Source organism: Saccopteryx bilineata, chromosome 3 (assembly GCF_036850765.1).
Source record: "Saccopteryx bilineata isolate mSacBil1 chromosome 3, mSacBil1_pri_phased_curated, whole genome shotgun sequence".
In the NCBI taxonomy this organism is placed as follows: Eukaryota; Metazoa; Chordata; class Mammalia; order Chiroptera; family Emballonuridae; genus Saccopteryx; species Saccopteryx bilineata.
The window spans coordinates 59,645,683-59,669,254 of record NC_089492.1 but is presented as its reverse complement, the minus strand read 5'-3'; positions in this window follow the sequence as shown (position 1 = coordinate 59,669,254).

Genomic DNA, 23,572 nt, shown 5'->3' with positions numbered 1-23,572 from the left:
TAAAACCTTTTAAAGTCACAAGAAGGAAAAGTCAGACAGGCTACAAAGGGAGCATTAGTGATGGTGGAGGTCTCACTGGGACAAGACAAGCTTGAAGAGCAGGGTAAGATGTTCAAACAACCTAGAAACCCCAGATGGTCCAGGCCACACTGCTTACCAATGAAATCAGTCTCTGGAGATGGGACCACGGATCTACATGATCCTACATGTATGTGTGTGGTTGGGTGTGGGGGGGTGTCATTAGAATACTTTATCTGACTCTTTTACAATATTGTCAATGACAGAAAATTAAGATAGATGACTGCACTTGAAAAAGACTTCTTTAAAACATATAATAATTAAAACAATAATTGGAGCATGGGATGGATCAATGGCACCATATAAAAAGTTGTCAAATGAGCCAAGTACATATGTATGAAACTTTAATACATCAGAGAGAAAGAACTACAAATCAATAGGGAAGGGGTGATGTCAGTCAAATAAGTTTGTAAATATGATATATATGTTTGCTCACTTATAGTTTATATTGGGTGTGGGAGACAGGCTGTACGCCAGCAAAGTCATTGCAGGCTAAGGCTTAGTTTTAAGACTAAGACTTTCCCGCCCTTTTAATACTAAGATCTTTTCAAAACTAAGCTTTTCCCCACACCCTAAACTGTTGCATGATGTGGGGTGGTGCACTCTTATGAGGAATCCCATTTATGCCTCAGATAAGTGACTTTGTATCAGAGACTTCTTTATTTGTATATTGAATTAAAGGTTTTGGTTTCTACACTATAAAATGAGACAGACCAGGGGCTTGCTCTTGCTCTGCTCCTGAAATTAGCATTAAAGAGGAGAAGCAACCAAGATAAGATGGCAGAGTGCTGAAGGAGAAGCCAGTTTGTGCAGAGAGAAAGAGATAGGGAACAGAGGTGAATAAGGCTGGTGAAGTAGAAACCTTTGATTTTAGGAAACTCAGATGAGTTAGTGGCTTTGGGAGCCCTGAATGGAAAGGGAAGTGTTTTCCCACTGTGTCTATTTCTCACCTGCTGGGTGTGAGCTGGGATTAAAGGTAATGACCCATCAGTTCTTGGCTCTGTTGTTTCATTACCGTCTGTCTGAATCAAATTTGAACCTGCACGGGTCAGGCAGCTGTGATAGTGGCTGTGGCTACTGGCTTTACAGGTGAAATATCAATAAATAGCATTGAGACCATTAACTTCCCATATAGAAGAAAAATGGAAAAACGGCACCTATCAAATGGTGCCCTATCAAATACTACATACAAATATTTGTTCATATTGGGTTGAAGACCTAAATATGAAAAGATGTGAAACATGAAAACTCTTAGAAGACCATAGTAAGATATTATAAAGTATCTTCATAACTTTTGGGCAAAAAAGATTTATTTTAAATACATATATTGTTATAAAATAGGTATTTTAAAATTTTTGCTGTAACTAAATATAGCAGTCTAAAGATGAAAGTTATAAGACAATAGATGGGAAGAAAGAAAGAAAGCCAAATTTATATCGAAGTTTAAAAAAAAAAACTTCCATTACAACAATGGATGATATCAATTACATCAAAACAGTTCTTCACTCTAGGAATAACTATTATTATTGGTCTTCTATGTATTCTAGATATATGGTTAAGAGACTTTATAGCAGAGTAAAAGGGAGCATAGACCTTATATAGCTTCTTGAGGTCAAAGAACATACTTTTTCCCACTTTGTAAATGTTGCCACACCCAGTAGAGCCATTAGACAATATCACAACAGCAGCTGTTTGCTGAGCACTCCTGTATCAAGTGCTGTATTAAATCACTTTCATGCAGTGGTCTATTTGATGTGCAAGTCAACCATATGAGGAAGGTAAATTAGTATCTTTACTTTAGAGGTAAGGAAGGACACTGAGCCTTAGGAGGATAAATGTCATGGGTTGAATTGTCTCCCCCCCACCCCAAATCCATATGTTGAAGCCTTCACTCTCAGTACCTAAGATTATGACTATATTTGAACATAGGAACTTTAAAGAGGTAATTAGGTAAATGAGGCCATTATGGGTGGGCCCTAATCCAATCTGACAGGTGTCTTTACAAGAAGAAAAATTTGGGACAAACAAAGAGACACCAGGATGCAAGTGCACAGAGGGAAGACCAGGAGAGGACACAAGGAGAGAGGTCTCAGAAGAAACCAACCCTAACCCTAGACTTGCATGCTCCAGAAGTGTGAAAAAATGAATTTCTGCTGTTGGCACCACCCTATCTGCACCACTTTGTTATAACAGCCCCAGAAGACTAATACAGTAAGTAACTTGCCCCATGTGACACACCACCAAAATTTTCTCACCAAGACCCGTGTCTATATACAAATTATACCATTAAAATAAGTTCCTACCTCCCCTTCGGGAGAGGGAATTGTCACTTCCCCCCTCCCTAATACACATACTTATGGGCAACCCTGCAGAAAGAACCCCTCCTAACCTCAGAGATGCTAGTGGCATTTATACTGTCAACATGAAGGACCCTGTTTAGCTATAATCTTTTTCTTCTTCCCACACATAGGAAGCTAGATTAGGTGGTTTTACAGTCTGCATTACAGTCTGCAAGCTGCCCAGAGTGCTGGAAAATCAAACCAGTCTTTTCCAGGGATTAGCAGCAATCAAAGATTAGATTCTCTCAAAAAGAAGTGCTTAGAAAGCAATAGCAGAGCTGGCAGCTGGAAGCCAAGCAAGCAAACACCTTGTAGGATCAAGAGAAATTTGAAATGAGCCTTGACTATCCTCCGGGTATTGACAATAAACCAAGAAGCTGGAACAAGAAAGTCGGTGACAGGGCAGAGCCTCCTTTTCATTGGTCCAGAGGCACCTGGGGTGGGGGAAAGATGCAGCTGACTTCAAGATATGATGCCAGAGTACCTGAGGTGACATCAGAGAAATGGCGCTGTGAGGAGTGCTCCCGATACCTCTCCCTGAAATTTCAACAAATTCAACAACTAGAGACAGAAAAACAATCTCAGGAGCATCTAAAATACACATACATCAAACAAAGGTATGATTGGGGTGAAAAGGTGACTGAATATATAATCCACTCTGAAGGAAATAAGACAGAAAATGGAGTATTCTGCTTTCCTCACAGATATGAGGAAGGGTGGCTTTCACTTGGAACTGAGAGGAAGGGAAGGCTGGGGGTGAGAGAAAAAGCTGGGCTAGGGCAGAGATGTTCAAGCTGAGAAGAGAGTGTGCTCACGGCTCAGCCCATGTGAAGCTAATGCCAGCAGCAGACCCTGGCAGAGGTGGGTAAGCAGTTGCCTTGTTTACTCCCGGTATCCTGGTTGGTGAGCACAGGCAGTGTGCGAGTCAATCCACCTGGCGTTTCGGGCGTGGGTGCCCACGTTCCCAGATGGAGGGTCTGGGTTGGAGACTGTCAGTAGTGGCCCTCTGCATGGGCTGTGACCAGAGTTTCTATATAATCCCGGCTTCCCAAACAACAGCACATGGGAAGTATGCAAAAGCCGGCTTCCCTACACCCGGACCTGTCCAGGCGCGGCGCCTCCGCCAGCCATACAGGCTAACAAAGCACATTCCTGGGGATGAGAACTGTGAAAGTGGTGGGGTAAGGGCACGCAGGCAGCCTCTGGAGAGCAGACCTGTGGAACGCTGAAAGGAGCCTGGCCCGCAGTCTAATCACTGCCTGGTCAGCTTATGCTGGCAGCTCTGGCTGACAAAGCCATCTTTCCCAGGCCTGTGATTTAAGCGGACTTGGAGGAGGGACTTAATAGTTCTTAGGACCTCTTGCTCTGCAGGCAGTGGCTGGGGCAACTTCTAGCCAACCAATATAGGTTAAAAAGTACAGTCCCACGGAACAGACCTCAGAGAACACTGCTGAAGTGGGGCAGGCTGAGCTGTAGGCTTCCCAACAAGGGAGAAGCCTGTGGAGAGCAGACCCATGGAGCGCTGAGGCAAATATAATTAGACATACCCAGGAACCTTGGAAAGGAGCCTGACCAGAAGTAAGCTCACTCCCCTGCCTGCTTGAGCTGGTGGCTCTGGTTGACAAAGCTTCCATACATAGAGCTTTGCTTTGAACAAACCTGGAGGAGGGACTTGTTGGCTTTCAGGGCCTCTTGCTTTGCAGGCAGTGACTGGGGCATCTTCCTGCCAGCTGATACAGGTTACAAAGTGTAAAAAGCCTGGGGAGAGTAGATCCAGAGCGCTGAGGCATAATAGACATGCCTGGAGGCTCATAGAAAGACACCTGAAAAGCAATTGGCTCCCAGCCCTGCCTGATTATACGGGCAGCTCTGGCTGGCAAAGCCTTACCCAGAACCCTGCATTGAGTGGGGATAGAGGGGGGATTTGGCAGCTCTTAGAGCCTCTTGCTCTCCAGGCACTGGCTGGGGCAACTTCACAGCTGGGTCCCCAGGCTGCTGATTCAGGAAGGAGAGATTTGGGGAGAGGCTCCAGGAAAATGACTCTCCCATTGTCGGAACCTGCAAACACTAACAAGCCCCGCCTACCAATGGGACTGAAGCCTAGTTTATGTCATCACCATAGCAACACAACAGCAAATCTCTGCTAAGAGTGCCACAGGGGCAGAACCTGGGGTACAACACCAGCAGCCAAAAAGAGAGAAAGAAATAGGAAGAAGGTAACTTTTCAAAATTAGGAAAAATCCACAGTCTTTATAACTTTTTTCATTTTTTTCTTATATGTCTTATCCTTTTTCTTTTTCTTCCACCTTGGTCATTTTATCCTCTTTTCGTTTTATTCTTTTCATTTTGAACTTTATTACCCATAGGTGTTACATTTTCCATTCTTTTTTTTTTATCAGTGTTACATTCCAAAACTCTTAACTCAATTTTTTTTTCTATCTCTCTCTCTTTCGTCTTTTCTCTTTCATTTTTTCTCTCATTTGGATCTCACCCACAAACAAATCATTTTATTCTGGATTCAAATTTTCTTTTGTGTGCTCTTTACTTCTCTTTTTATCTCTAGCATTACCCCCAACTCCGGATCTCCATTCTGTGTAGTTTTTGTTCCATTTAATATAGTAGAATTTTTATTTTTTACTGTATTTTTTCTTTTTTCTCTTTTTCTTTTTCTTCTTTTTCTTACACTAGTTCTTTCATTTGACCATCATTTACAAACAAATTATTTTATTCTTGATCCAAATATTTTTCTTGTGGCATTTTGTGGGTTCTGGCCTCACTTCTTGCCTCTTTGTCACTTTCCTCCAACCTAGGCCCTCCATTCTATGTATTTTTGTTTCACTAAGCACAATAGAATCTCCAGTTTTTCACTGTATTTACTCAAAAAAAAATTTCAATCAAATTTTATTAGAGTTATTAACAATACCACTCTCAAATGCAATTAAGGAAAAAGAAATCAAATATCATGGATACAAAAGAGAGATGTAGCTCAGATAGATGAGTAAAATCTATTAAAAAAAATTTTAATAACCTAAAAACCTTGGAGTTAGATGACAGAGAATTTAAAATTGAAGTCCTAAAAATACTCAGGGATATACAAAAAAGCACAGAAAGGCAATTAGGAAGCTCAAAAAACAATTCAATGAACAGAAACAATATATCACCAAGGAAATTAAAACTATGAAACCAAATCAAACAGAGATGAAAAACTCAATTCATGAACTGAAAAATGAGGTAACACGCTTAGCCAATAGAACAGGCCAGATAGAAGAAAGGATTAGTGACATAGAAGATAGGCAACTAGAGGCACTACAGAGAAGAGATGAGAGACTCACGAATTTAAAAAAATGAGATAGCCCTACAGGAATTGTCTGACTCCATCAGAAAAAGCAACATAAGAATAATGGGTATATCAGAAGGAGAAGAGAGAGAAAATGGAATGGAGAACATATTCAAACAAATAATAGACAAGAACTTCCCAAGCCTGTGGAAAGAACTAAAGCCTCAAATTCAGGAAGCAAACAGAACACCAAGTTATCTTAATCTTAACAAACCTACTCCAAGGCACATCATAATGAAATTGGCACAAACCAATGACAAAGAAAAAATACTCAAGGCAGCCAGGGAAAAGAAGAATACAACATATAAAAGAATGTTGTATTATTAGATTACAACAGATTTAGATTAGGTTATCAACAGATTTCACAGTAGAAACTCTACAAGCTAGAAGAGAGTGGACCCCAATATTTAAAGTTCTGAAAGAGAGGAAATTCCAGCCAAGAATACTATACCAATCAAAGCTATCCTTCAAATACAAAAGAGAAATAAAAACATTCACAGATACAGAAAAGATGAGGGAATTTATAACCAAAAAACACCCAATTCAGGAAATACTAAAGTGGGTTTTCTGGCCAGATACAAAGAACAAAACAAAACTACAAGTAAAAGCTCCATCAAGATCACAATAAAAACAAGATTAATCTGTGACAACAAAAACAAAAAAAAAGGGGAGAGGACAAAGATTAATAGTAGCAAAGGAGGATGGAGTGCAGAAGCACTCAGGAGATAATGTACTACAATGAACATGATATGTATCCTTTCCATTACTGAATGGTAACCACCCCTGAAAAAAACCATCACAGAAGCACATGGCTTGAAAAAAGAAGTAACAGAGGAAAGATGTATGGATTGTAACCAAACAAAAACAAATAATAGAAAAATAAAAGAGAAGAACCAAACAAGATACAAAACTATCAGAAACCAATATATAAAATGGCAATCAAAAACCCTCAAGTGCCAATAATTACACTAAACATATATGGATTGAACTCACCAATAAAAAGACACAGTAGCAGAATGGATTAAAAAAGAAAATCCAACTGTGTGCTGCCTACAAGAAACACATCTAAGCTACAAGGATAAAAACAAATTCAAAGTGAAAGGCTGGAAAACAATACTCCAAGCAAATAACATCCAAAAAAAGCAGGTGTAGCAATACTCATATCTAACAATGCTGACTAGAGACAGCAAAGGTAATCAGAGACAAAAACGGTAATTTCATAATGATAAAGGTGACATTGAATCAAGAAGACATAACACTTCTTAATATATATGCACCAAACCAAGGAGCACCAAAATATATCAGACAGCTACTGATTGACCTAAAAACAAAAACCGACAAAAATACAATCATACTTGGATACCTCAATACACCGCTGATTGCTCTAGATTGTTCATTCAAACAGAAAATCAATAAAGATATATTGGACTTAAACAAAACACTAGAACAATTGGATATAATAGACATCTAGAGGACATTTCATCCCAAAGTGCCAGAGTATACATTTTTCTCTGGTGTACATGGAACACTCTCAAGAATTGACCATATGTTGGGCCACAAAAATAAAATCAACAAATTCAGAAAGATTGAAATTATACCAAGCATATTTTCTGATCATAAAACCTTGAAACTAGAATTCAACTGCAAAAAAGGTAAACAAACCCACAAAAATGTGGAAACTAAACAACATACTTTTAAAAAATGAGTGGGTCAAAGAAGAAATAAGCACAGAAATCAAAAAGATACATACAGACAAACAAAAATAACAATACGACATATCAGAATCTCTGGGATACAGCAAAAGCAGTAGTAATAAGAGGGAAGTTCATATCACTACAGGCCTATATGAACAAACAAGAGAGCCCAAGTAAACCGATTAACTTCACATCTTAAAGAACTAGAAAAAGAAGAACAAAGACAAACCAAAACAAGCAGAAGAAAGGAAATAATAAAAATCAGAGCAGAAATAAATGAAATAGAGAACAGAAAAACTATAGAAAAAATAATAAAACAAGGAGCTGGTTCTTTGAAAAGATCAACATAATTGACAAACCTTTGGCAAGACTCACTAAGGAAAAAAGAGAAAGGCCTCATATAAACAAAATTCAAAATGAAAGGAGTGAAATCACCACAGATATTATAGATATACATAGAATTATTTTTGAATATTATAAAAAACTATATGTGACCAAATTTAACAATCTAGAAGAAATGGACAAATTCCTAGAACAATACAATCTTCCTAGACTGAGTCATGAAGAAGCAGAAAGCCTAAACAGACCAATTAGCAGGGAGGAAATAGGAACAACTATCACAAAAATATAAGTCCCCAAAAATAAAAGTCCAGGGCCAGATGGCTATACTAGTGAATTCTATCAAACATTCAAAGAAGATTTGGTTCCTATTCTACTCAAAGTCTTCCAAAAAATTGAAGAAGAAGCAATACTGCCAAACACATTTTATGAGGCCAACATAACCCTCATATCAAAACCTGGCAAGGACAACACAATAAAAGAAAACTACAGACCAATATCTCTAATGAATACAGATGTTAAAATCCTAAACAAAATACTAGCAAATCGAATACAACAACATATTAAAAAAATAATTCATCATGATCAAGTGGGATTCATCCCTGAATCACAAGGATGGTTTAACATACGTAAAACCGTTAACGTAATACACCGTATCAACAAAAAAAAGAACAAACACCATATGATCTTATCATTAGATGCAGAAAAGGCATTCGATAAAATATAACATCATTTTATGTTTAAAATACTTAACAAAATGGGTATAGAAGAAAAATATCTCAACATAATAAAGGTCACCTATTATAAACCATCTGCTAACATCAGATTAAATGGCATAAAACTGAGGACTCTTCCCTTAATATCAGGAACAAGATAAGGTTGTCCACTCTCTCCACCTTTATTCAACGTAGTGCTGGAAGTCCTAGGCAGAGCAATCAGACTAGAGAAAGAAATAAAAGGCATTTATATTGGGAAAGAAGAAGTAAAGGTTTCGCTTTTTGCAGATAATATGATCCTATACATTGAAAACCCCAAAGATTCCAAAAAAGACTACTAAAAACAAGAAACCAATACAGTAATATTGCAGGATACAAAATTAATATACAAAAGTCCATTGCCTTTCTATATGCCAACAATAAAACTTCAGAAAATGAGCTCAAATAAAATAATCACCTTCATGGTTGCAACAAAAAAAATAAAATACCTAGGAATAAACATAACAAAGAATGGAAAGGACCTATATAATGAAAACTAGAAAGCATTGTTAAGAGAAATTTAAAAAGATACAATGAAATGAAAAAATATTCCTTGTTCTTGGATAGGAAGAATAAATATAGTCAAAATGACTATATTATCCAAAGTGATATACAAATTTAATGCAATTCCCATCAAAATTCCAATGACATTTTTTAAAGAAATGGAACAAAAAAATCATCAGGTTTATATGAAACTATAAAAAAACCCAAATAGCCAAGGCACTCCTAAGGAAAAAGAACAAAGCTGGGGGCATTACAATACCTGACTTCAAATTATATTATAGAGCCATGACAATCAAAACAGCATGATATTGGCAGTAAAGTAGACACTCAGACCAATGGAACAGAATAGAAAGCCCAGAAATAAAACCACATGTATATGGTCAAATAATTTTTTTAATTTTTAATTTTGATTATTTTTTTAATAATTTTATTTTTTTAATGGGGCAACATCAATAAATCAGGATACATATATTCAAAGATAACATGTCCAGGTTATCTTGTTCAATTATGTTGCATACCCATCACCCAAAGTCAGATTGTCCTCTGTCACCTTCTATCTAGTTTTCTTTGTGCCCCACCCTCTACTCCTTTCCCTCTCCCTCTCCCCCCCCCCGTAACCACCACAGTCTTATCAATGTCTCTTAGTCTCACTTTTATGTCCCACCTACGTATGGAATAATGCAGTTCCTGTTTTTTTTCTGATTTACTTATTTCACTTCGTATAATGTTATCAAGACCCCACCATTTTGCTGTAAATGATCCAATGTCATCATTTCTTATGGCTGAGTAGTATTCCATAGTATATATGTGCCACATGTTCTTTATCCAGTCATCTATTGATGGGCTTTTTGGTTGTTTCCATGTCCTGGCCACTGTGAACAATGCTGCAATAAACATGGGGCTGCATGTGTCTTTACGTATCAATGTTTCTGAGTTTTTGGGGTATATACCCAGTAGAGGGATTGCTGGGTCATAAGGTAGTTCTATTTTCAGTTTTTTGAGGAACCACCATACTTTCTTCCATAATGGTTGTACTACTTTACATTCCCACCAACAGTGTATGAGGGTTCCTTTTTCTCCAAAGCCTCTCCAATATTTGCTATTACCTGTCTTGTTAATAATAGTTAATCTAACAGGGGTGAGGTGGTATCTCATTGCAGTTTTGATTTGCATTTCTCTAATAACTAAAGAATATGAGCATCTTTTCATATATCTGTTGGCCATTTGTATTTCTTCCTGGGAGAAGTGTCTGTTCATGTCCTCTTCCCATTTTTTTATTGGATTGTTTGTTTGTTTGTTGTTGAGTTTTAGGAGTTCTTTGTATATTTTGGATATTAGGCCCTTATCTGAGCTGTTGTTTGAAAATATCATATCCCATTTAGTTGGCTGTCTGTTTATTTTGTTATCAAATAATTTTTGATAAAGGTGTCAACAACATACAATGGAGAAAAGAAAGCCTCTTCAACAAATGGTGCTGGGAAAACTGGAAAGCCACATGCAAAAGAATGAAACTTGACTACAGCTTATCTCCTTGTACTAAAATTAATTCAAAATGGATCAAAGACCTAAATATAAGACCTGAAACAATAAATTACATAGAAAACAACATAGCTACTAAACTCATGGACCTTGATTATAAAGAGCACTTTATGAATTTGACTCCAAAGGCAAGGGAAGTGAAGACAAAGATAAATGAATGGGGCTACATCAGACTAAGAAGCTTTTGTACAGGAAGAGAAACTAACATCAAAACAAACAGCCAACTAAATGGGAGATGATATTTTCAAACAACAACACAGATAAGGGCCTAATATCCAAAATATACAAAGAACTCGTAAAACTCAACAACAAACAAGCAAATAGTCCAATAAAAAATGAAAGGAGGACATGAACAGACACTTCTCCCAGGAAGAAATACAAATGGCCAACAGATATATGAAAAGATGCTCATCTTCACTAGCTATTAGAGAAATGCAAATCAAAACTACAATGAGATACCACTTCACACCTGTTAGATTCAACAAGACAGGTAATAACAAGTGTTGGAGAGGCTGTGGAGAAAAAGGAACCCTCATTCACTGTTGGTGGGAATATAAAGTAGTACAACCATTATGGAAGAAAGTATGGTGCTTCCTCAAAAAATTAAAAATATAACTACCATATGACCCAGCAATCCCTCTACTGGAAATATACCCCCAAAACTCAAAAACATTGGTACGTAAAGGCACATGCAGCCCCCATGTTCATTGCAGCACTGTTCACAGTGGGCAAGACATAGAAACAACCAAAAAGCCCTTCAATAGATGATTAGATAAAGAAGATGTGGCACATGTACACTATGGAATACTACTCAGCCATAGAAATGATGACATCGGATCATTTACAACAACATGCATGGATCTTAATAACATTATACTGAGTGAAATAAGTAAATCAGAAAAAACTAAGAACTATATGATTCCATTTATAGGTAGGGCATAAAAAAAAGACACAGAGACAGGGACAAGAGTGTGGTGGTTACCGGGGATGGGGAGAGAGGGGGGAAAGGGAGAAGGTGAGGAGAGAGGAGGGGCACAAAGAAAACCAGATAGAAGGTGAGGGAAGACAATTTGACTTTGGGTGATATGTATGTACATAATAAAATAACCTTCAGATGTTTTCTCTGAACCTATGTACCCTGATTGATCCATGTCACCTCATTATAATTAATAAAAAAAATTTAAAAATATGACACCCCCTGGGGAGGAGGAGGGAGCCGCAAGGCCAAAATGCAGTTGACCCTTTAAAAACACACTTTTGAACTGGGCTGGTCTTTATACTCACTACTGTGTAAATGTATTTCTTCTTCATAAAATTCTTAATAACATTTTTTTCTCTAGCTCACTTTGTTGTAAAAATACAGTATATAAATATATAGTCTGAAAATGTGTGCTATTTAGCTGCTTATGCTATCTATAAGGTTTCTAGTCAACTGTCGGCTATTAGTAAAGTAAGATTTGGGGGTGTCAAAAGTCATGCGTGGGGTTTTGACTGTGCAGGGTATGAAGGGCAACGCAATGTATAGATTTAGAATGAGGTGGAAGAAGCCAGTGGCCCAATTCTTGGATTTGGTCTGATCCTTAATAACTCTTCTAAGCAGGTATTTCAAAGCTGTACCTCCCCCAACCCTGGCCCCCACAGAGGATGGCCCAGCTCACACAGAAAGTGGGGCAATCAAGTGTGAGCTTCAACCCACCTCTGCTGCCCTGCAAGTTTTCCTCTCCTGCCGCCCTCCACGTCCCATCTCCAGGGACTCTCTCCTGTTGCCTGTCAACTTAGCTGACCATCTTCAGCCCTCCTCCAGACTTTGCTTTGCTCCTGATGCCCATCTGCTGCTTTTATCACGTGTAGTTCCATCCTTTCCTCATTTCCATAACCTACCCCCTGGCTAAGCCACCATGGCCTCAAGGTCTTATTCTTACTGTCTTCGCATAACTCAGCTTCCAGATTCCAGATTTCCAATTTATTCTCACAGATTATCCAGAGATATTTTTGTGACTTACATATATTATGTTTATTCCCCTACTGAAGACTCTTCACTGATTCGTATATGTCACTAGGATATACCCCAAACAAGTTAGCATGGCAGACACGGCTGGTGCCCGCCCAGCCCTCAGCCTCGTCTCCCTTCACTGTTCACTTGAGACTCAGGAGTCCAGTCTCACTTCACTTCCTGAAGTTTTCAAAGCTGGTCCCACTTTCTCTTGACTTGAAGGTTTGTCCCTGCTGCTCCGTCTTTGAAATATTCTCTCCTCCGCACTGCCTACCTCCATTTGCCTGACTCCTACTTTTCCATCTAATGCTGCTTAGATGTTTCTGCTGCTGTCCAGCTCTCCTTGCCTCCTCCCCAAACCCTGCAGCCATGATTCCAGTCAGGGCCCATTGGTGGATTCTCCCATGGTGCCCTGTGCCCACCCAGGGGCAGCATTATCAAGAAAGGGTCTGTAAGACTGTCTCTGTCATTAACTTCTTTATTAGTATTCTACTGCCACACCTTTACTGGCTTAAAACAACATATATATATATATATTATATTACAGTTTTGGAGATCAGAAGTCTGAATAGGTTTTATTAGGCCAAGGTATCAGCAGCGCCATACTCCATCTAAAAGCTATAGGGGAAAATCTGATTCCTTGCTTTGCTAGCTTCTAGAGGCCACCTGCACTCCTTAGCTTGAGGCCCCTTCCTCCATCAAAGCAGCAGCCCAGCATCTTCCAATCTCTCACTGACTCTCCTTCATATCTCCTTCTGTAACTCTGACCTGCCCAAATCCCTCTTATAAGGACCCTTGTGATTCTGTTGTGCCCATTCATGTAACCCAGAAAAATCTCCCCATGGCAAGATTCTCAACTTAATCAATCTGCAAAGTCCTTTTGCCATCTAACAGGTAATATATTTACAGATCCAGAGCTTAGGATGTGGACACCATTTGGGGGGTCATTATTCTGTCTGACATAGCCCCCTCAAAGTCAGAAGTAGATCTGATTTGTCATAGTAGCCCAGCACAGTAGCAAGCTGCAAATATTAAATCAATAATGAAAGGGAATACTTGAATCTCTGAAGGATCTTTTCTTTCAGCCCATGAATGTGTTCAAATCTACCTCATTGTGAAGAAGGAGGAGGATAAGAAGGAAAATAAGAAGGAAGGGGATGGTGTAGGGGAAGGGGAAAGAGAAGGAAAAAGATAAAGATGACTTACTTTATTCTCTTTAGAGACTGCCTATCCTTTTCATTTAATCATTCCAGCTTCATTCCTCAGCCCACTGCATCCGACTCCCCCATGTTTTTCACCAACATCCTTGACTAAAACTGCTCAGAAGCAAACCCTGTGATGTCTGCGTGGACCACATTTTGGTCTCTGCCCACCTGGATCTTCCTGCTCTGTTTAACATGGTTGCTCACTATTCCCTAGATTTTCTAACTTCACTCCTTCCTGTTCACATCAAAAAGTTCTATGGTTCTAATTTATGTCATACATTGTCAGAATCCTTTCTTCAAAATTAATTCTGAAGAAATTTCTGATGTCATCTTTCAATTATTATTATTATTTTGGGGGTAGTAAATCTCCTTCCCAAAATGTGGGTGTGCCTCCAGGTTCTGTCCTTGGCCTGCTGGCTCTCTCACACTACAGACTTTCCTTGGGTGATGGCATCTTTTCTCTTATTATACAAGCTCCTTAATCCAGTCCCAATCCCTTTACCTTTTATGTAACCAATTTTTGCCATATTCTGTTAGTTAGAAGCAAGTTAAAAGTAACCCCGTATACACACCCTCAAAAGAAGAGGGTTATACAAGGGTATCAGGGTCATTAGGAATCCTCTTTGAATTCTGTCTGTCACATTGACCTTCATATCTATCCAATTGCCTCCTAGATCTCAGTATCTGAAACATAACTGGTATCAACAAATTATGTCCAAAAATAGATCAATAATCTTTACTTCAAAACTTGCCTTTCTCCTCTTTCCAAAGCTCAGTTAATATATATTAACCCAATCACTCACGTCAAAAAATATGACCATCATCTTTGCTTCTTCATTTGTTTTCTCATCAGTCATATTCAGACAACACCAAGCTGAACTGATCTCCTTCTTCCATCTCTACTTCATCTGACTTAATCGGGCAACAGTCTTCTTTTACCTGGACAACTACAATAGTCTTTAAGTCTTTACACTGACCCCCATGCTTATAGTCTTAGAAACCACTCATAGCCACACTATGGTCAATGTTCTATCATAGTTGAACTGTTGCAGTTTATTTGAAACACCAGAGAAATGTGACAATGAAAAATTACCATGAGGGTGGCATAAAGCTTTCAATGTTTTATGTGTCCAGGCTTAACAGCCAACACAGCAACCTCCAAGCCAAGAAAACTCGCTTACCCAGCCTCACAGCTAGGTACAGAGCTTTGACGCCAACTTTGGTTACTGACTGGCCTGCGTATCTGTCATTTATTCTGTTCGTTGTACATTTCCTTAGAGTCACAAGGTTGAAAATACAGCCAGTGCCTGTAGATCACAGATGTTATTTTTGCAATGTTTATCAAAATAACCCCCAAATTTAGGAGAATTGACACAAATTCAGGCACTGTCCTATTAGCTGGATAATCTTTTAGGAATCACTCAGCCTTTTTCATAATATTTGTAATAAAACCATACACTTGCCCACAGTTTTTCTTTAGAACACCTAAGAGGATTTGTAAGAAAATTTCTCCAATCTTATTAGGAAAATGGTGTGCAGTCAATTCACGGAATTATTTTCCAAATCTGGTACATATGTTCTAATAATGTCTACATTTTGTTGATTTTCATGTTTGAATACTACAAAATAACTTAGTAACCAAAATGCAAAATTTCACCTTCAGCATTGCAACTTCTTTAGACTAATTTCTTAAATTCTGACAGCTCTTGCCCCTTCCCCCCAAAACTTCTATTGTTCTAATTTATGTCATACATTGTCAGAATCCTTTCTTCAAAATTAATGAGCTGGATACCTCGCTCCAGAGTATGTGAAAGATATGGTCTATAAGAAATTCTGCCACATAGTTGAAACTAAATCAGCATGTGTGTCCGGAAAAAAATCTGTCATTTTGTGAAAGCAATAAATATCCATCTCTTAGCAAATATACTGGTGATGGATCACAGAAAAAAATTACTCGATCTCTCTGTATGCAATAAAATATTTGAAGGCATTTTTATTTTCTGATTTCTCATTTCTAGTTCTGTTGGAAGACCAAGACCAGATTAAAGGTTATAAGGATGGATCTGAGTTTCCTACTGTAGCTGAGCCCACTCTTCCCCACTTGGTTTCATTTACCCGCAATAACCAGAGTGTGTCTGCTCCCACACTGGCTTGACTCCCTTGGAAATCAGTCAGGAATCTTTTAAAGGACCTCCAGTGGCAGAAAGCTGGTACTTCAAGATCAGGTTGACAGGCTTCCTGGGAAGTTATAGCGCTGAGCAATTTCTCAACCTTCATCTATCCTTCCTGTGAACAAACAGAGTTTGAGCTGAGAATCATAATTGAGCAACATATAATGAACCTTTTATTCCAAACATTCTGTGCTCCTGAAAATGGTGTCAAATTATGAGCCAAGTGCTCTAAGAGTCACTTCCTCTTCACCAAAACCCAATATACAGAAAAGAAACAGGCTAAGAGCTGATAGGAAAATTACGTGAGCTCAAACATCTGATCAGTGGTGGAGCTAGGTTTGAGCCAGGTGTTTTTCAATAGGTTTTCTACCTGAGGTGCATCGGAGGCTCATTGAAGGGCTTTTAAAAACATAGATGTATCACTGGTCCCATAGCCCAGGTGGCCCTACAATCTGTATTTTAATGATCTCTCCCTAGCAGTGGTGCCATGTTTCCAATTGAGATACCAGCCACAACAGACATACATTTGATAACTTTACTGGAAATATTACTTTTCCAATCTGCCTTAACTTTTGATGGTACAGGTTAGGGCTTAAACAAAGATAGCGAGACAACATGTAGGCAAAGATATTTAACAGTATCCTCAAGACACTTCTAATCCAGGATCTGGTACATGGTAGATGTTCAGTAAAGTGTGCTGAATGAAATGGAAATAAAATAGAAAGGTGTTGACCTGGTAATTCATTAATTTAATTACTTATGTACTCAGAGATATTTATTTTATTGAGTATTTGTGTGCTTAAAATTTTTGTTGAGCATACAAAGTGATGAGAGAGAGTTAATAAAAAAATAACATGAAAAATATAAAACTGCATCTGAAAAATAAGTAGAATTAAGATAAGTAGAGTTCAACAAATTTAAAGAAATTAAGCAAACAAAAAGAATAAAGAAATATTTAATATTAAAGAGATTCTCCCCTTACACCTGTTAGAATAACTTGTGTGTGTGTGTGTTTATTTATTTCACAGAGACAGTGAGAGAGTCAGAGAGGGAAAAATAGGGACAGAAAAAAAGGGAAAGAGATGAGAAGCATCAACTCTTTCTTGTGGCATCTTAGTTGTTCATTGATAGCTTTCTCATATGTCCCTTGACCGGGGGGCTATAGCAGAGTGAGTGACCCCCTGGTCAAGCCAGCGACCTTGAGCTCAAGCAAGCGACCATGGGGTCATGTTTATGATTCCACGGTCAAGTCAGCGACCCCGCATTCAAGCCAGATGAGCCCACGCTCAAGCCAAGGACCTCAGGGTTTTGAACCTGGGTTCCAAGTCCCAGTCTGACACTTTATCTACTGCACCATGGCCTAGTCAGGCTGTGTGTGTGTGTGTGTGTGTGTGTGTGTGTTTAAACAAGAATCTAATGAAGATAAAAGCATTACAACTGAATATTGATATTGCTTTACTCTGTTCATTCTGAAATTATCTTACCATCTCTCCCCCTCAGCAGTTTTTTTAGGGGAAGATCTAAGTAAATTGGTTTAGGATATGCCTCACAACATGAATATAGCTCATTATTTTCTAATAATGTTTAACTTATCTCTGTGAGTTTAATAATAGGATGATTATTATTAAAAACTGTACTAACCCAGAAAATCCCCAGTGTTAGTGAAGATATAAAGAAGCCGAAACCCTGTGCCCTGATAATTGGTACGTATGATATAGTCACTGTGAAAAACAACATATGGCAGCTTCACAAAAAATTAAACATAGAGTTACCACACAATTTAGCAATTCCACTCCTGAGTATAGAGATGTGAGAGCAGGGACCCACAGAGATTCTTATACACCCATGCATACAGCAGTACTGTTCCCTATAGCCAGAGGTGAAAGCAACCCACATGTCCATTGATGAAATGAATGAATAAACAAATGGCATGCACATACAATGGAATATTATTCAACCTTAAAAAAGGAAGAAAATTCTGACACACTATACAACTTAGATAAACCATGAAGATAAGTGAAGTATGGCAATCACAGAAATACAAATATTACATGAGTTCATTTCTAGGAGGTGCCTACAGTAATCAAATCCATAGAGACAGAAAGTAGAATAAAGGTTGTGTGTACCTGGGGCTGGGGAGAGGAGAATGGGGAAGTTATTGTTTAATAAGCACAGAGATTCAGTTGGAAATGATGAAAAAGTTCTGAATTTAGATGGTATGACAGTTGCACAATAGTGTGAATGTGCTTAATGCCACAGAACTGTACTAAAAAAGTTAAAATGATAAATGTTCTGTTATGTATATTTAACCAGAATTAACACATGTTAAATGTTTTAAAAAGAATGCTTCTCATTACGCTTAAATAATTCCCTTGTGATATGGGAATTTATGAAACTTGGCAGATTTTCCCATTCTTTCAACCAGCTGAACAATTCTTTCCACCTCCAAACTTTCTTTTTTAAGCAATTCTTTATGGGAAGTGCAACTATTTTCTCTGGCTTAGCCAACAGAGTCTAAAACAGATGCATCCTCAAATTATGGTTTACGAATTCAACGTCCATAAACTACTGCCGTTGTGCTTTTGTTTGGTTTGGTTTTGAATATTTTAGTGGCAAAGAGGTCATGAAGAAAGCAAAGAAAATGCGCTGGTGCTGTCTTGGTGGGCTAATTTGACCTTATGAAGGCTTAATGAAGCTGGACTCCCACCTGCTTCTAATAGGAAAGCAGCCACTCGGAGCCACGTGTTGCACTGAACATTTGTTTTGTTATATGAATTTGATTCTTTTCTTCTTTAATGAAGCAACAATGCACTAATGTCATCTGATGAATGTTTAGGGAGCCTCATTACAGTCTTCCCACATTTAACATTTTCCTGCAGAAACAATCAAATTTTGTAGACACACTAAAAGCCCTTGGTGCATTAAGTACGACATTTTTTAATAGTGTAAACAATTTACATTTGTAGCCCCTGCTAATTCTATTTGTCCATTTGCCTGCAGAAGGCAAACATAAAGCCATCCATTTCCTTCCTGAAAACGCATCACTTTTGGCTTCCATGGAAAAGCAACATCTCTTTCCTTATTTGGCTTGCCTTTTATAATCATTGCCCAAGAACACAGGCACCGTGGGGTTTACTTAGCAAGAACTGCCAACATAATCACGCTTGTCTTTTCTCAGTGTCCCTGAATAAGCTTGTCAGTGATGATCATTCTCCTATGTGCAAAGCTCTCCCACCCACGACCAGGTTGTGTTGAGCAAACCCAGAAAGAGGGTGACATTGTAAAAAAGAGCACTGGCTTTGAAGCTGGAAAACCAGAACTGAAATCCGAGCCCTGCTAACAGTGAAATCTTAAGAAATTCCTTCACTCCTTTATTGGCCTCAGTTTTCTCATCTGAAAAATGGGCCAATATCTCTTATCTGGCAGGATGATGGTAAGGATGAAGTAAGATATTTTATGTGGAAGCCCACAGATATAGCAGTTTCTCAACAGATATGAGCTGAATCTTTCTGTAGAGCTATTTTAAGCAAACATTAGAGCAACCAATTTGCATTTATGTTAAACTGTACTGTGCACTAACTTTGTGCTGGGGATTAAATTTCTGATCTAGAGGAGCTAACCATCTATTACAGGAAGTAAATAAGAATAATATCCAAGGATGCTAAGGAAACAGAAGATGTAAGCTAATCCATGCTAAGAGGGGGAGACAGGCTCGGAATGCTGAAGCAGTTTCCCAGGGCCTGTCCTGCCGAGAGGCTTCTCAGAGGAGGTGGGCACAGAGGTGGCACCAGCCTTTTAGGATGACTGGGGTTTGAATTGTCAGAGAAAAGAATATAAGGCAGTAAGTGTAGTAACTAAAAGCACCGCACCCACAAAAACAGGATCTCTTTGGCCTATTGCAGTATTGGCATAAACATAACTTTTCTCATTATGACCAAGTTAGCCTTTTATTTGTGCTGGAAAGAAAGATTTGATCATGTCCTGCTTCTGCCGACCATACTGTCCTACAAAAGATACAATAATACCTGCACTCCGCTCCTGGCTCCTTAGGCTCTCTTTTCTTTTTTTTTTTTTTTTTCTTTCTTTTTTTTCTTTTTTTTTTTTTGTATTTTTCTGACTCCCGCATGCGCCTGACTGGGATCCACCCGGCACGCCCACCAGGGGGCGATGCTCTGCCCCTCCGGGGCGTCACTCTGCCACGACCAGAGCCACTCTAGTGCCTGGGGCAGAGGCCAAGGAGCCATCCCCAGCGCCCGGGCCATCTTTGCTCCAATGGAGCCTTGGCTGTGGGAGGGGAAGAGAGAGACAGAGAGGAAGGAGGGGGTAGGGGTGGAGAAGCGAATGGGCGCTTCTCCTATGTGCCCTGGCCGGGAATCGAACCCGGATCCCCCGCACGCCAGGCCGACACTCTACCGCTGAGCCAACCGGCCAGGGCTAGGCTCTCTTTTCTTCTTGTTTTTAAAAAGCGGGCATTGGATGAGTAGTCAGATCTGGGTGTACTACCTTCCTCCAGGGCTCTGGGAGGTGACTCTGCCCTTCCCCACTCGTTCTCCACCTGCCAACCTGCGGTGCACAGGCCTCGGCTGCCTTTGGAGCTGTGATTACTGACTTGGCTGGGGCCCCTGAGGGTCAGCCATCATCAAAACCTCATTCCTTAATGACAATAGGTCCCCAAACATTAGATGACCAGGGAAATATGCTAAGGACAAGGTTTGACTTAGCAAAATTATTGGATAAATTTATTTCATTCTTTTAGAATTTCTTTTTCTTCGTGAGGTACAGAGATAAATAATTGAAAAATAAATGAAAGAAAAGGCTGAAAGTTAGAAAATTGTACTGTGATTGGTTGTGGCTAAATAATATCTTAAAGACAGTTTCTAACTCCAAAACCTTATTATGTGTTGCCAAATGTTAAATTACAATTGAGACCCAACAGGGAATAAATGTATAATTTCAAAAATTAGACCTACAGTGCTCAATGATAAAAAAAAATTTCAAATTCACCAGTGATTAAATAAATGAAATAATAACAAATATTATTGAATTGGTAAACTTAAAAAAATAATAGTGGTGTCAGCATAATTGTGGGGTCAGTAGTATCTCACTCAAAATTAATGAAAGGGAAATCTGAAAGGCAATAAGGCAACATTTTATTAATGTGTAGATCATTGGATTCAACAATCTCATTTCAAAAAACTTGTTCTAAGTAAATAATTTGAAAATGACTCAAGGATGTCCATAGCAGAAGTTTTACATTAATAAAATTTTTTAACAAATTAAATATTTAAAATAGAAAATAAAGTGAATATATAGATAATATGTCTATATGAAATGATGCACCATCTAGTCATTAGAAATGACAGTATTTGTGTGCTTAGATTTTGTTATAAAAACTTTTGAAATATTTTAATGTTGCAGTGATAACTTGATCAACTCCTGAGTGTCTACCATTGTTTCTTCTTTATCATCCAGCCCCATTTATAAAGAGAAAGTCGTCTTTGCTTTCTCAGTCCCTTGCTCCTGCAGTCCTCAACACAGCGCCCTAGAATTTCCCAGCAAGGTCTCTTATGTTTGCTATTGCAGACTTGGGAAAATGCTAAATTAATAAGGGGACCAGCCCACAGAGTTTGAGGGGGATGACATATCTGAGAAAACAAGCTGATCTTCATAAAAAGGTAGGAAGCGGAGTGGGCAAAGCAGCTCTGGGAATGAGGGGACTGTTGGAGTGCAGCATGGGAGTTTTCTTCAGCGGCTCTGGGTGCAAACAGAACAAAACAAAATGAAAGAGGAAAGAATTTTCAAGAGTATAACTGTGGGCTGTGTATTACATACACTCCCCTTGATATCCATCAAGAAACACAAGGACAGGCCTGACCTGTGGTGCTGCAGCGGACAAAAGCGTCGACCTGGAGTGCTGAGGTCACCAGTTCAGAACTCTGGGCTTGCCGGGTCAGGGTCAAGGCATATGCGAGAAGCAACCGAGAAGCAACCGCTCTGTGTTGATGCTTCCCGCTCCTCCACCCTCCTCTCTCTCTCTCACTTTTCTCCAAAATCAATAAATAAAATCCTTAAAAAAATGAAAGAAAGAAAAAGAAAAACAAAGACAGGATACAATGGTACTTTGAGTTTCTGGTTCTGTCTTTAATGCAACTCTAGGAAAACAACACGGACTGTTTAGATTTATTGAAATGGTGAAAAGTAGAAATATAAAGGTGTCACATTATTGGATAAAGAGTCTAAAACATGTTACACTATTTTCTTATACCTATATGTATGTTTCTGCATAAGCAAAATTGTAAAAGAACATAAAATTGTATGCAGAGGTCATCTCTGAGTAGTAGAATTTTCAGTGCTTTTTTTTGTTTGTTTGAATTTTCAAAATTTTTTACAATGAGCATATTATTTCTGTAACCAAAAGGAGGAAGCAAATAAAACATAATTCAGCCCAGAAGCTTGGGCACAAACGCTCAGTATTGTACTCTGTTCAGGATTATCTGTCAGTCTCCCCTTCATGATATATGCTTAAAGAAAATCCTTCCCGCCTCCTTCCCACTCGTGTCCCAGCCCGTGCTTGACTCCCATGTGTGAGGCCGCCAAGCTCAACCATGCACTTGGAATACAAGGCAGCACCTTCTCTGGTGGCTGCTGGGCGTCACTTGCATGCAAGCCACTTTGGGTACAGGCTCCCCACTGCAGCAGGTGCTGAGGCTGCCAGCATGAGTCTCCACACAAAAGCTAAATGCAAGCTTGAGCTAAATGAAGCTTAGCAAGAAGACCAGTGGAACAAACATGTTATTCACCATAAGAAGAGCTATAGAAGACACAACAATTTGCAGTGGTGTTAGGAAAGAGGAAAACAGAAGACACTAGAAAACCACTTTGGGGCTTTCAGTTAAACTTTAGAAAAAGAAAATTGAAAAATGTGATATAGAAGTATATCATTTATCTATATATAAATTTCATGTTTATACATGCACACTGCCATCTAAGGGGGAATCAATAAAATGTGAGTTAATATCTTTTCCTGAGTTATTTTGAGACTTATACATAATCATAATGCCATCTTCACTGATTAGCAAGAAATGTTTATATTTAAAGAAAAATAATAATCAAGTGAAAGAAAGGTCTAATGGGCTTTATGATTTCTGGGTTCAATTCCTGGTCAGGGCATATAAGAGAAGTGATCATCTTCTCCACTCTTCCTCCTCCCCCTTCTCTCTCTCTCTCTCTCTCTCTCTCTCTCTCTCTCTCTCTCTCTGTCTTCCCTTCCTGCAGCCATGGCTTGGTTAGAGCAAGTTGGCCCTGGGCACTGAGGATGGCTCCATGGCCTCACCTCAGGTGCTAAAATGGCTCAATTGCCAAGCAACAGAGCAACAACTAATGGGCAGAGCATCACCTGTAGGGAACTGGCCAGGTGGATCCCAGTTGGGGCCTCCCTACCCTCACTTTAAACTAGCCTTTTCAGCATTGTTGCTAGCTGAGTGCTTGTAACAGTATTGTTTTGCCAGCCAAGCATACCATTCTCAGTTTTATCTGTGGGTGCAGGCCTTCTCCATCCCCAGTCAACGCTGCTCATCAAGAGTCTGCCTCGGCCCACAGTTATCGAGTTGAACATTTA